This window comes from Trachypithecus francoisi, unplaced genomic scaffold, assembly GCF_009764315.1.
Source record: "Trachypithecus francoisi isolate TF-2019V2 unplaced genomic scaffold, Tfra_2.0 Lachesis_group13, whole genome shotgun sequence".
Taxonomy (NCBI): Eukaryota; Metazoa; Chordata; class Mammalia; order Primates; family Cercopithecidae; genus Trachypithecus; species Trachypithecus francoisi.
In genome coordinates, this window is record NW_022681458.1 from 78,692,175 (window position 1) to 78,706,514 (window position 14,340).

General features: G+C 33.4%; 1 long non-coding RNA gene across 1 annotated transcript in view; it reads left to right on the forward strand.

Moving 5' to 3' along the window:
* LOC117095391 overlaps positions 1 to 14,340 on the forward strand; it is a 73,608-nt gene that overhangs the window by 22,422 nt on the left and 36,846 nt on the right. The gene's annotated exons all lie outside the window — the stretch shown is intronic.

Here is a 14,340-nt window from a genome sequence, read left to right on the forward strand (position 1 = left end):
CAATTGCCTGAAAGATACAAACTCCCAAAGCTTATACAAAAATAAACAGATAAACAGCATATATTTCTATTGATAAATGACATTAATCATAGTTAAAATCTTCCAAGTAAGAAAACTCCAGGCACTAATGGCATCACTAGAAAATTCTACCAAATACGTTAGAAGGAAATAATGTTAATTCTACACAAACTTGTCTAGAATATAGAAGAGAAGGGAGCATCCCAATGCAGTTTATGAAACCAGAAACATCCTGAGAAAGTCATTACAGTAAAAGAAAATTACAATCTAATATTACAGGTATAACTTAAAAATTAGCAAATTGAATTCAGCAGTATATCAAAAATATACTAGTGCTTATACTAACTGTAAAACATTACAATACTCCAATTAAATGACTAAGATAGACATGTTCAAAAAAATAAAATCAATATATATGCCACTTATAATAAACATATTTTAAATAATACATGGACACAGAATTATTTTTAATAATTTTAACTTTTATTTTAGATTCAGGGGTTACATGTGCAAGTTTGTTACATGAGTTTATTGTGTGACACTGAGGTTTGGGGTATAAATGATCCCACCGCCTAGTAGAGAGTATAGTAGCCGACAGGTAGTTTTTTAGCCCTTTCTCCTTTCCCCCTCTCTCCACTCTAGTAGTCCCCAGTGTCTATTGTTTCCATCTTTATGTCCATGTGTATCCAGAGCTTAGCTCCCACTTATAAGTGAGAATATGCAGTACTTGGCATTCTGTTCCTGTGTTAATTTGCTCAGAATGATGACCTCCAGCTGTATCCATACCACTGCAAAAGACATAATTTTATACTTTGTTATGGCTGCATAGATTTCCATGGTGTATATGTACCACATTTTCTTTATCCAATTCACCATTGATAGGCATCAAGGTTGATTCCATGTCTTCATTATTATAAACAGTACTGCAGTGAACATACAGGTCCATGTGTCTTTTTAGTACAACAATTTCTTTTCTTTTGGATGTATACCCAGTAATGGGATTGCTAAGTAGATAGTAGTTCTCTTTTAAATTCTTTGAGAAATCTTCAAACTGATTTCCACAGTGGCTAAACTAATTTATATTCCCACTAACATATAAGTGTTCCATTTTCTCCACAGCCTTGCCGGCATCTGTTGTTTTATGACTTTTTCCTGATAGTTATTCTGACTGGTGTGAGGTGTGGTTTTGATTTGCATTTCTCTGATGTTTAGTGATATGGAGCATTTTTTATATGTTTGTTGGGCACTTCTGTGTCTTCCTTTGAGAAATATCTGTTCATATATTTTGCCTACTTTTTAAATGGGTTGTTTGGTTTTTATTTGTTAGATTGTTTAAGTTCCTTATAGATCCTGCATATTAGACCTTTTCAGATGAATAATTTATGAATGTTTTCTCCCATTCTGTAGATTGTCTGCTTACTCTGTCGATAGTTTATTTTGTTTTGCAGAAGCTGTTTAGTTTAATTAGGTCCCACTTGTCAATTTTTGTTTTTGTTCCAGTTGCTTTTGAGGACTGTCATAAATTGTTTCCCAAAGGCGATGTCCAGAATGGAATTTCCTGGGTGTTCTTCTAAGATTCTTATAGTTTGAGGTCCTACATTTAAGTCTTTACTCTATCTTGGGTTAAATTTTGTGTATGGTAAAAGAGGGGTCCAGTTTCATTCTTCTGCATATGGCTAGCCAGCTATCCCTTCCCTGCACCACTGACTGAATAGAGAATCTTTCTCTATTGCTTACTTTTGTCAACTTTCTCAAAGATCATATGGCTGTAGGTGTGCAGCTTTATTTCTAGGTTCTCCATTCTTTTCCATTGGTCTATGGGTCTACACAGAAATTTTGAAAGAAAAAGGATGGACAAAGGAGCACCATACAAGCACTATCCAAAAAAAGCTAGTGTTGCTATATGAATACCAGACAAAATAGGTAAGAAGCATAACTATAACCAAAAGTAACATACTATAGTAAGAGTCAATGTGCCAGGTGATATAAAAATTATATATCTGTTTGCCCGACCATTATTAGTTAAAATATGTAACTAAAAAGCAAGAAACAAATGTTTAATCAAAGTGGGGCCTTTAACTTCTTGCTTTTAATAAGCAGAAAAAAACAGAACAATAATCAAAAAGGATATAGAGGATCTAAACAAAACCATATCAAAAGTTCTAATTTTTATGTATAGAACACTGCGAACAACATTAGAAAAGATATATTTTATCAAATGACCATGTATGCTGAAATGTTAAAGCAAGCTTCAATATCAATTTTTTAAAAACTGAATGTGTTCATAGGGTGTTTTGACAACAGTGGAATTCAGTTAGACATCAAAAGAGAACAGAAAAGGTAACAAGAAACACCCCCACCTCCCCATGCGCGCGCGCGTGCACACACACACACACACATACACACTACACATACATCATTTAGAAATAAACCGTGGGCCAAAAAACTGAAAGATCACAAGAATTAGAAATATTGATACCTGAATGTTAATGTACATAGTATCTATCAAAATTTTTGGAATGCAACTAAAATAGTGCTTAGAGAGAAATATAGTCTTAAATGTATATGAGACAAAAGGCTAAAACCCCACAATTGAAATGTCCATCTTTGGAAATTTAAATTTAAAAAACAAGCAAACATCAAGTTAAACCCAAAATAAGTATAAAGATTAATACCTAGATTAATAAAATTACAAAAACAAGCATTCAATATACAAAATCAACAAAATTAAAAGTAGATTAAAAAACTAATAAAAATTAGGAAATCTCTAACAGAGCGGATTAAAAAATGCTAATAGTAGGAACTAAAACTATCACTGTGGAACTCACACGTACTAAAAAGACAAAATTAGGTTTTATGAACAGTTTTATACCATTAATGAAATGGCTTAATTCCTAGTAAAACACAACCTAACATAAACAACACAGGAAGAAATAGAATTTGAAATTTTAAATCTCTCACCTTCCAAAAAAATTTCTAGAGTCAAAATAAAAAAATACTACTTTCATATAAACATCCAGAGTTCGAAGAAAAAGGACAAGCTTTCCAACATTTTTATGAGTTTAACAAAATATTTATATAAATATTTGACAAAGACATTCAAGGAAGAAAGACTATAGGAAATCTCTCAAAAAACATAGATAAAAAAGCATATAGTAGATATTAGCACCTTCATGCAGCAGTATATAAAAAGGATAATACATACAAAGCAGTGTGACTATTTTAGGAATGTAGAGTTGGTCTAATATTTAAATTCAATTGTAATTTACCACCAGTAACAGAATAAAGATGAAAACTCATATAATCATCTCATTAGAATTAGAAAATACCTTTCATAAATGTATCTTTTCACAATAAAACTTAGTAAACTAAAAATAAAAGGAAACTTTCTCATTCTGATAAAGTATCCACAAAATATTTCAGCACATTTATATTTAATGGTGGAATATAGAAAGCTTTCCTCCTGAGATTCAAATTAACATAAGAATGCCTTATTACCACTTCTATACAACATCCTACTGGTAATGTTAACCAATGAAATTAAGAATTACAAGTAAGTAAAATGCATAAACTTTGGGGGAAACTAAAAACTCCATTTTTAAGATAACATGATTTTATATCTAGAACATTCAAAACCAAATCTAGTGAAAAACCATTAGAGTTAATAAGAAATTTAGCAAGCCTTATGGATTAAAAAATCAATATAAAAAATTGCATTTTCTAAAACCACAACAAATAATCAGACGATTAATTTTTTAAAAAATACAATCTAAAATAGTAAATCCAAAAAAAGAAATCTCTCAAAAATTTGCAGTGTCTACATAATAATCTATAAGGCATTATTGAAATAAATAAAACAAGGAAAGATATACCATGTTCATGGATTAGAAAACCCCATACTATATACAGGTTAATTCTCCCCAGATTGACTCATATATTCAATAAAAGTACAGTAAAAATGCAAGTAGTTTTTTTCCTTCGGTTGGCATTTGACTTTTCTAACAATATATAAAGAAATGCGAAGGACCAAAAATAGGCAAGATAATATTGAATAAGGAAAGTGAAGCTATAGGACTTTCCAGACTTATCAAAAGCCACAGTAATCACAGTGATGTTCTAATAGACTAATACACCAAAGAAAGGCAACATAGATTCAGAAGCAGAGTCACACTTAGAATGATTTGAATCATGACAAAGATTACATTGCAGTGCAATGGGGGAAAGGGTGTTCTTTTCAATAAATGGACCCTACAGCAATAGGTAAGGCTGGCCTGTTGCTACATGCAATAAAGATGAATTCTACAACATAATGTTAAGTAAAATAAGTCACACAAACACTGATCTTTCATGAAGGTAGATATCAGAATAGTAACTGTTTTTGGAGGGAATGTACTCTGGAATGATATGTGTGTCAGGAGTAGTTCTGTTATGTAGGTTATTTTCTTTTTATTATGTTTATAATTGACAAGTAAACATCGTGCATATTTATTGTGTACAACATGATGTTATAACGTATATATATACACATGACCGAAAGGCTAAAGCAAGCTTATTAACGTAAGCATTACCACATACTTTTTTGTGTGTGGTAAGAACCCTTAAAAATCTAATCTCTTAGCAATTTTCAAGCATATAATACATTGCTTCAGATATACAATACATAGTTATCAAGTATCATGTTGTACAATAGATCTCCTGAATTTTTTTTCCTCCTATATAACTGAAATTTTTTATCCTTTGATCTACATCTTCCCAATCTCTTCCCACTCCCTCTCCGTGGTAACCACCATTCTATTCACACTTTCATGAGTTTGACTTTTTTAAATCCCACATATAAGTGAGTTCATGTGATATTTGTCTTCTTCTTGGCCTGAACTGTTTCACTTAACGTCCTCCAGGTTCACCCATGTTGTTGGAAATGACAAGAAGATTTCCCTGTTTTTGAAGGCAGAATAGTAATCCATTGTACATATACACCACATTTTCTTTATCCATCCATCTGTTGGGGAAAGTGCTGCCATACTTTCTCTACAGGTGACCATATATAAATAAAGTCACTAATCTGATGTGAATGCTCCTGTCCCCATACTTCTGTATATTTGTGGAGATAATATTACAATCCTGGCCCTCCTAATATTACAATCCTGGCCCTCCAAGCCATGCTGACCTAGCTAGAGGGTGCTCAAAATCTCCTGTCCCCTCTCCAAACTCTCTGTCTTTTTATTTTATTACAAAAGATCACTATCTTAACAGCACTCCACCTCTGTCCCTCATCAACTGCCATTGCTTCTTCTGCTTTCACAAAATAGAAGCTTCATAGAGACCTCCCCACACCACACCCAAGAACCAGGAAATTAGCACAAAAATATCACCTGTGAAATGAAAGACATCAGGCAAGGGATAGCAAGCCACCAATGCACACCCCAAATATCTCAAATGACCAGATACAGATTTTCTTTCACAGTGTGTAAGCAGCAATAATCAGCAGAGATCCCACCATAACTTTCAGGACTTAAACAAATCATCAAGAATAAGCCACCTCTCTTTTTCTTCTTTCAGTCTCCTAGTTAAAAAATTATTTATTTTCATGTTAATCCTCTTCCATTCTGAAAAAGTCGCTTCTCCTCTCTGAGACAAAGACTTCTACCTCTGTTTTTGATCCACTGTCCTTCTCATTATCCAGGATTATCCTCTATTAATTAATCCCTCTTTTCTTTTTATCTTCAATCTACTGCTTCCACTTCTCAAATAGCAAGCGTGTTTAGTCCAATTTCAATTAAAAGGAAAAATTCTGTCTTTTTGTCAATAAAGCTGTAGCTTTTATCACATGCTGGAACTCAAAATATTTTTATCTAATGCCTACTAGATATGCTCAATCAGCATGTTATACAGGCACTTCAAACAGGTTCATTAAGATTCCCTGCAAAATTTCTGTTTGACTACTCTATATAATGATATTCTTCTCTTTCGAGTCATCAGGTCATGTCAATTCTGCCTTCTAAAATATCTCTCAAATACATCTGATCAAGTTCATCTCTGTAACTCCTTCAATTCATTTTTTTAACCTTCAAAAATGATTAAATTTGGTCAAAAACAAGTCCAGTTATACTCTGTTTACATATACAATATGACTTACAAGGTTGGACATGAAAAAAAGGAGAGGCAAATATATACCAACAGATAGGTACAAAAAGAAATCAGAAATACTCTAGTGCATGCTTAACATAGTGAATTTAATTGATATTCTTCAAACTAAAAATATTATCATCTACTCAAGGGCCCATTTAATATATATAAAAATGGATAAAGTATTAGATCACAGGTCAACCCTTAATCATTTTCAAAAATTTAAAATTATATATACACCGTTAAACAAAACACACACACAAAAAAAAACACAGAAGTAAAATAGATTTTAAACAACACCTACAAAAAGAAAGTTCATCTAAATAAGCCTTCAGTGAGTGTCAAAATTATTTACTGAGAAACACTTACAAATAACTTTTGAAGAAATTACAGGTCAAAACACAAGACATGGCAAAAGCAGTGAGAAGAAAATCACAACCACCATTATTTTCAATACTAAATGAGGAAATCATGGGCATTCAACTCAAGAATAAACACAATGAAACAAACCTAAGGAAAGAAATTAATACAAATAAAAACAAGAATTTTTATGTGTTTGTTTTATGAGACAGGGTCTTGCTGTGTTGCCCAAGTTAGAATACAGTGGCTATTCAGAGGTACAATCATGGAACATGACAGCCTCTAACTCCTAGCCTCAAGTGATGCTCCTGCCTCAGCCTCCCAAGTAGCTGGGACTACAGGCATGTGCCACTGCAACCAGAAAAAACAGGAATTTTAAAAAGAAAAACAGAAAATCAGTATATGCAAATAAAACAAAGATAAATCAATTGAGGAATAGAAACAGACTAATAAAGGTAGCAATGACTTTCCTAGGTACCATAAAGGCGACTTATAATAAGACACCTCATTAAGAATAGTACCTGTAGGCCGGGCGCGGTGGCTCAAGCCTGTAATCCTAGCACTTTGGGAGGCTGAGACGGGCGGATCACGAGGTCAGGAGATCGAGACCATCCTGACTAACACGGTGAAACCCCGTCTCTACTAAAAACTACAAAAAACTAGCCGGGCGAGGTGGCGGCGCCTGTAGTCCCAGCTACTCAGGAGGCTGAGGCAGGAGAATGGCGTGAACCCGGGAGGCGGAGCTTGCAGTGAGCTGAGATCCGGCCACAGCACTCCAGCCTGGGTGACAGCGCGAGACTCCGTCTCAAAAAAAAAAAAAAAAAAAAAAAAAAAAGAATAGTACCTGTAGTGCTTAAATTATTACGAGCTAACTTCACAAGAAATATAGAACGTTCATGTTAAAAGCAGGCCAGGTGTGGTGACTCATGCCTGTAATCCCAGGACTTTGGGAGGCCAAGCTGGGCAGATTACTTGAGGTCAGGAGTTCAAGACCAGCCTAGCCAACATGGTGAAACCGTGTCTCTACTAAACATGCAACAATTAGCCGGGTGTGGTGGCTACTCAGGAAGCTGAGGCAGGAGAATCACTTGAACCCAGGGAGTGGAGGTTACAGTGAGCCAAGATCATGCTTTGCACTCCAGCCTGGATGACATAGTGAGACTCTGCCTCAAAATACAAGCAAACAAACAAAACCTTGACTTGAGGACATAAAAGAAGATATAAATCAAAGCTGTGGCATATTCTTGAAAGAAAACAGCATTGCAATAATGTCAGTTACCTTTATATTTGTTTTCTATGTTTGCTGTAACAGGTTACTGTGAATTTTGTGGCTGAAAGCAACACAAATGTATTCTCTTAGAGTTCTGGAGATCAGAGTTTCAAAATGGGTCATAAACATCAAGGTGTTAGTGGGCTGCTTTCTTTCTTGAGGCTCCAAAGGAGAATTCCTTCACTTGCTTTCTCTATTTGCTTTTCTTATAAAGAAGCAAGTGACAATTGCTATGACATTTGGCTCACCCAGATAATCCAGGAAAAGATTTGGGAAATTTAATTTAATCACAGCAGCAAAATCCCTCTTGCCACGTAAGGTAACAAATTCACAGGTTCTAGGGATTAGGACACGAACATCTTTGGGTGGTTATTATTCTGCCTACCACAATCTCTAAATTGATTTTAGAAATTGATTACAACTCAATTCTTTTTTAACTTGACAGAGTGATTCTAAAATATACCTGAAAACTCAAATAGGAAAACTGATCCAGAAATTTTTTGAGGATTATAAAAAGAAAGGACTTCCACTGCCAGATACGAAAATATATGACACCATAATAATTAAAGCAATGTAGCAGTAGTATAAGAATAGATTTTAATACATCTATGTATATGTAATTAATACTATAGTACCTGATAAGAAGTGACATTTAAGATCTGAAGGGAATGGGCTGATTATTCAGTAAATTATGCTTCAAGAATAGGTTAATTATTTGGAAAAAAAAAAAAAAAGTTGGGATTAAAGTTAGATCTGTACTTCCCATCGCATGTCAAAATAAATCCATGATGGATAAGAGCATTAAATATTAAAAACCATTAGGCTTTAAAGTAAAATATGGATGAATAATTATTCACCTTTTGATGAACTGGTGAAAAAACTTTTCTAAATGTAAAGGAAGAGGAAGAAATAAAGGAAAACATTGATAGCTTTGACTACATTAACACATATACACATGAACTTGCAAACATCAAAAAAATACCATAAGCAGAAGTAAGAGAAACATTAAAATAATAAGAATATGTATTGTCAATTGTATGACAAAATCTCAGGCAGGTAAATAAAGAAGAAAGCAAAAATTTCATTAGGAAATTAGGCAAATAAATATGAACTTGCAAAGAAAAAATGCAAATGATTAACAAGTACATTTTAAAAATATTCAAACTGTTCTACTCATAGAAGGAATGCAAATTAAAACAGCTATACAATGCCATATTTCCCTACCAAATGAGCAAAACTTCTTTTAAAAAAAATCTTTATATGGTATTATCCAATATTTCCATCAGGGTGGAGAAACAGACAGGTACATACCATTCGAGTGTAGACTTAAGTTGATTCAAGATTTCTGGAAAACTAGCCCCCTTTTAAAGGTCTTTAAAATTACACACACCTTAAATCAGAAATCTGACCTTAACCTAACGTGTACATAATTAGTTTTAAGTAAGAATGTTATTTATGATTGCAAAAAAGAAACAATGGAACAACCAAAACTCCCATCAATGATGGATTGAGTAAATAAATTGTTGGGTTCACAGGAGTAAATGCATGTGGTTATTTTTAAATCACATTTTATAAGAACACTTAAAGATATGGAAAAATGTTCAAAATATGTTAAGTAAAAAAGCATGTTATAAAACTTCCCAAATAATTTCTTAAAGTATAGAAATACATCATATTTGAAAGAAGACTGAACATGAAAATACTAATGGTGTTTTTCTCTAGATATTGAAGTTATAAATTTTTGGGTGGGGTGGTTAGTTTTTTGCTTTGCAATTTTCTCTATTTTCATTGTAAGGTATTAAAATGATTATTAATGTTTTATAATCAGAGAAAAATACTAGATGTTATTGCTTTAAAAACCATCTCAATAATAAAGCAAAAAGATACCGAACAATTAGATTCATCATCCCAATCAAGTGTTAAACTTTTAAAAATTCATCTTTTGGACTTTTGGACTTTTCTTTCCCATCTGAAGTTATTCTGCCAGCATGTTTAAGTTGTTTATATCAGTTAGTACTGAGAATATCTTACCTCAGATCAGCCTGGTCTAATTAATACAGATGCAGTTTTCTGCTTCCCACTGGTGAAATTACTTTTCCATACATCTTAGGCAGGATTTCAGTTAAACTTCTTCAGCAGAACTATCGCTTCCAGAACTTGGGATATTTTCCCGTATATCCCCTTAAATATAATTATTGGACCCTGGAACGGAACCATAACCGTGTGTGTTAAGAATAATGACATAGGCTCAGTTCAGCTCCAAAAAGCAATTTGTTAAAAGAGACCAGAAGTGAAAAGGAAAAGCCCAGAAAGAAGACAGATTCCAGTTAAATGAACTTTGTTTAAATTTATACTTTAGCCTTGAGTTTCTGATACTATATGAGGCATAAGTCTTCTTTGTGTGGTGCCTGCACTGCCTCCCATGATTGCTCTGATTTTCCAAAATAGTTTCTTCTTCCATGTTTACAATTTTTTGTTGGTTTACTTTTTGTCTATTTTTCATTTTCAAATCCTATGTCCACTTACATATATAGTTACCCAAGGATAACTGGTCTAATGTTTTAAGTTTTGAAGTTAAAATTAAGAATCCACTTATTTGCCTTTCTCTGTATTTCTCAGTATATAAACATCTAATACTGAAGTCTTACAGAAAATGCCTTCCTGCTCACATCTGGCTCATCTGTATTAGGAAAGTGATGGCAATGTGGCTTCCATAAGAATGAAATTCTCACAGTTACCACAGGCAGTCATCAACTATTGGAATAGTGACACACCCAGCCATGTCATATACATTTAACACATAAAGCAGGAATAAAGCATTGCAATATAAACACAACTCTTACTTTGTTCAGGAAATGGAGAGTTTTCACAAGAACACCGTGGATATCTGAGAAAAATAACATGTGGGTGCTAGATTGAAGTGCTGATAATTTTCACTGTGACTATCAGTTCTCAAATTTTTCTGACCCATATTTTCTACTGAAATATCAAAAGAAAACATTTTTCTCAAGTTGTCCTCTCAATTGCAGGGCTAAATTCTCAAACCTTTAGTAAAAAAATGGGCTTTGCTTAAGAAATCTACTTGGAGGATAGTCTCAATATTGTAGCTTTTACTACAATGTGAGTTAATAAACCATTCAATAGTTCAGAAATATTTTTAAAGTAAAATTTTTCCTTCTCCTTTCTTTGTCACTCTTTTCTCTGCATATAACATAAATTTTTACACTGGCTCTTGTAAACAGTTGGATCTCTAGGGCTTTATGCAAAAAGCTATAATTTGTACATGTAACTGATGGGGCTCAGGACAAGTTACCCCAAAATAAGGCACCTTGGCATAGGAGAAGACAGCAGAAGCAGGAGGAGCACTCTCACATTCTCTTCACCCTTCTTCCCTGAAGGTGGTCGGATGCTGTGGCTCACACCTGTAATCCCAGCACTTTGGGAGGCCGAGGCGGGTGGATCACAATGTCACGGGTTTGAGACCAGCCTGACCAATATGGTGAAACCCCATCTCTACTAAAAATACAAAAATTAGCTGGGTGTGGTAGCACGTGCCTGTAGTCCCAGCTACTTGGAAGGCTGAGGCAGAAGAATTGCTTGAACCCATGAGGCGGAGGTTGCAGTGACCTGAGATAGCACCACTGCACTCAAGCATGGGCGACAGAGTGAGACTCCATCTCAAAAAAAAAAAAAAAAAAAACTTTCATTCCAGAGGCACCCTTACTATGTTGGTAAGAAGTGAACATATTTTTTGTTGTTTTCTTTTGTTTGCTTATTTTTGTTTTAGTTCTTAAATTTTATAATAAGGTAAATCAATATAAAATAACTACACTTTCATTTTCACTTATGTAAGACAGTGTAACTCTATGCTATCAAATAGTCAGACATATATCACAAAATAACCAAAAGAATTAGGAGAATTTACTTTTTACTCTCTGTTCCTCTTGCTTCTTTGTAATGCCTAGTTTCTTTTCCTAGGTGAGTCCTCTACATTGGGCAATGCTTATTTTGTTGGTCTCTGTAATCCACATTAATCTCTTCTTTCATTATCTTAGTTAAGTAGTGAACATCTTTATCATATACAAAGATACTACAAAGAATCTGAACAAATAGGCCTTGCTAAATTTCCCTTAGTTTATTATCATTTGATCAATCACTTTTGTCCTCCCCTCATATTTCTTCATAACTATCTATTTCTTCATCAAAATTAGCATAAAAATACACCAGTTCCTCTGTTTCCTTGCCTCTTCCTTTCTAAAGGAACCCCATCATGTTAAACTTATATTAAATTAATTTGTATCTTTTTCTTTTGTTAATCTGTGTATTGTTACAGGGGTGTCAGCTATGAACAGCTATGTTGAATGAGAAAATAAATCTTTATTTTGCCCACATAATGAATAACTTTGAGATTAGAGAAAGGTTGAAACAAGAACTACTTATTTAGGAAGTTTTCAGTATTTTTTCCTTATATGTTTGTTTGTTTGTTTGTTACATTCTCCTAATATATATCTAAATGATTTGGTCAGTTCAGTCAGTTTTGTTCATCAATTAATTCATAGCCCATCAATTTAGTATGAATTTTGTATGACTAGACAGGACATAGTCGCATGCAAATTGGAAATCATCCAGCTAAACTGATCTGGGAACAAGGTAAATAATTACCATTAATGTGAAGTTTGGGATCTGATTCTCTTAACCAGGCCTTCTGTATTGGTCAGAATGAGATCATTGCCAAGTCCTAAATGCTGGTTAGTGCGTTTATCTGTTTTATAGATGCAAGGAATTTCACATGCTTGTTAATTTTTTCTCACTCCCCTTCTATAACATTATGGTCTAAATTGCATCCACCCTTTTGCACATTTGTTTTGAGTTCTTTTTGTTGTAACTACAGTATAGCACATTTGATGTCAAATCTGTACATTCTAATTACACAGAAACGAAAGCAGACAGGCCCCTGTAAGCTTATGAACCAAATACAACCAAATGTTTCCATTTGTGAACCCAAGATTATTGAGGAATTTCAAATATTTCTCAATGACAAAAGGGCATGCTTTCAGAATTAAGGAAAACATAATTAGTCTTTTTTAAATTTATAAAGCTTGTGATAACAAAATTTCTTTCTATATGCCTTTTAGAGTCTGGTTTTAAGCACTTCTTGCAATGTTTTCAATAGAAATTTTGTAGCTTGGGCTTGCTCCTTGGAATCTAAGAGGAGAAACTGGCTAGCAATAAAAATTAAGCTGACTAGTCTAATATCATTGCTCAAACTAAAAGAAATTTTGGGACATAGCGAAAAGCAAAAAAGAGTGTTTTTTGTTTATTTTTGTTTTTGTTTTTGTTTTTTTGCATTTTAAAAGTCCAGTCGAATGTTCTAAATTCTTACTCTGAACACAAGGCAATAAAATTTACATGACCTAAATATATATATGGTTAGATATTTAGGACTAAAAACAAGCCTGGCACTGATTTATGGAATTCTTTGTACTTTGACGTGACCAAGGGTGAAAAGGTTTCTTTTGCTAAAAATAATGACACCCATACCTAAGAAAGCAGCTGGACACCATTCTTGAAGCTATAAGGCTTTCCTAAAACTCAGGCCTGTGACCCGGGTAACCAATCAGTCAGTCCATAATAGGTTCTTTTTTTTCTCACAGATCTTTTTCAATTGAGTAAACTCCTTAGTTATTTTGTTTTGGAATACCGAGTGTTTAGTATATGATAGAGCCATTTCATATATGATAGTTGCCATTGTAGAATTGGATAGACATTTTTACATAATTTCACTTCTGTATAAAGATGCAATTTTTCTGCTATTAAATCAGTAACTTAACGTGTGTCAGAGTGTGTGTGTGTGTGTTTAGTCACTAGCAAAAGAGTTAACTCTCCTGGACCTAAGTTTTCATCTGAAAATGTAGTATATGATGTTCTAGTTTAAGTAAGTGAGTGGGAGTGGTTGCTACTAGTGTAGAGAGAGGGACTATAATGTATATTTTTATATATGTTTTATAATTATAATGTATATAAAGCTCAAAAAAATCTTTTAATTGCATATTCCAGGCATAAAATAACTTAGAAAGCAAATAAATGAACATAAGACAGCAGACATCAAATTCGATAAACCATTTCCTACCTCTTTTTCACCAGTGAGATTTTGTTCAGGAGAATGTGGGATGTTAAATTTTGTTCTGAAAATATGTGAGTGAATCGTCGTTCTAAACATATTCCTTGACTCTAAATTTATTGTTTAATTAAGTAACTAAATGGTGAGTGCATTGAGTACCACATAACAAAAGAGAGGTTGTTCTATCAGTTCTATATAACATTCACAGTGGAAGACCTGAATACTTTTCCTGATTTATGGAGCTCACACAGGAAATAGGCAATTTGGGAAATGCTTTTTTGATGTGAATTAAAATAGACAAATTAAGGTCTTTGGCATTTTAATCAAACATTTATGGGGGAAAAGGAATAAATCATTTGTAAAAGGCTCTGATCTATCTTCTTTTTTTCTAATTTTTGATTTTGCTCATCCAAATTATTACAAGTCTTTGGCATATAAATAGCAG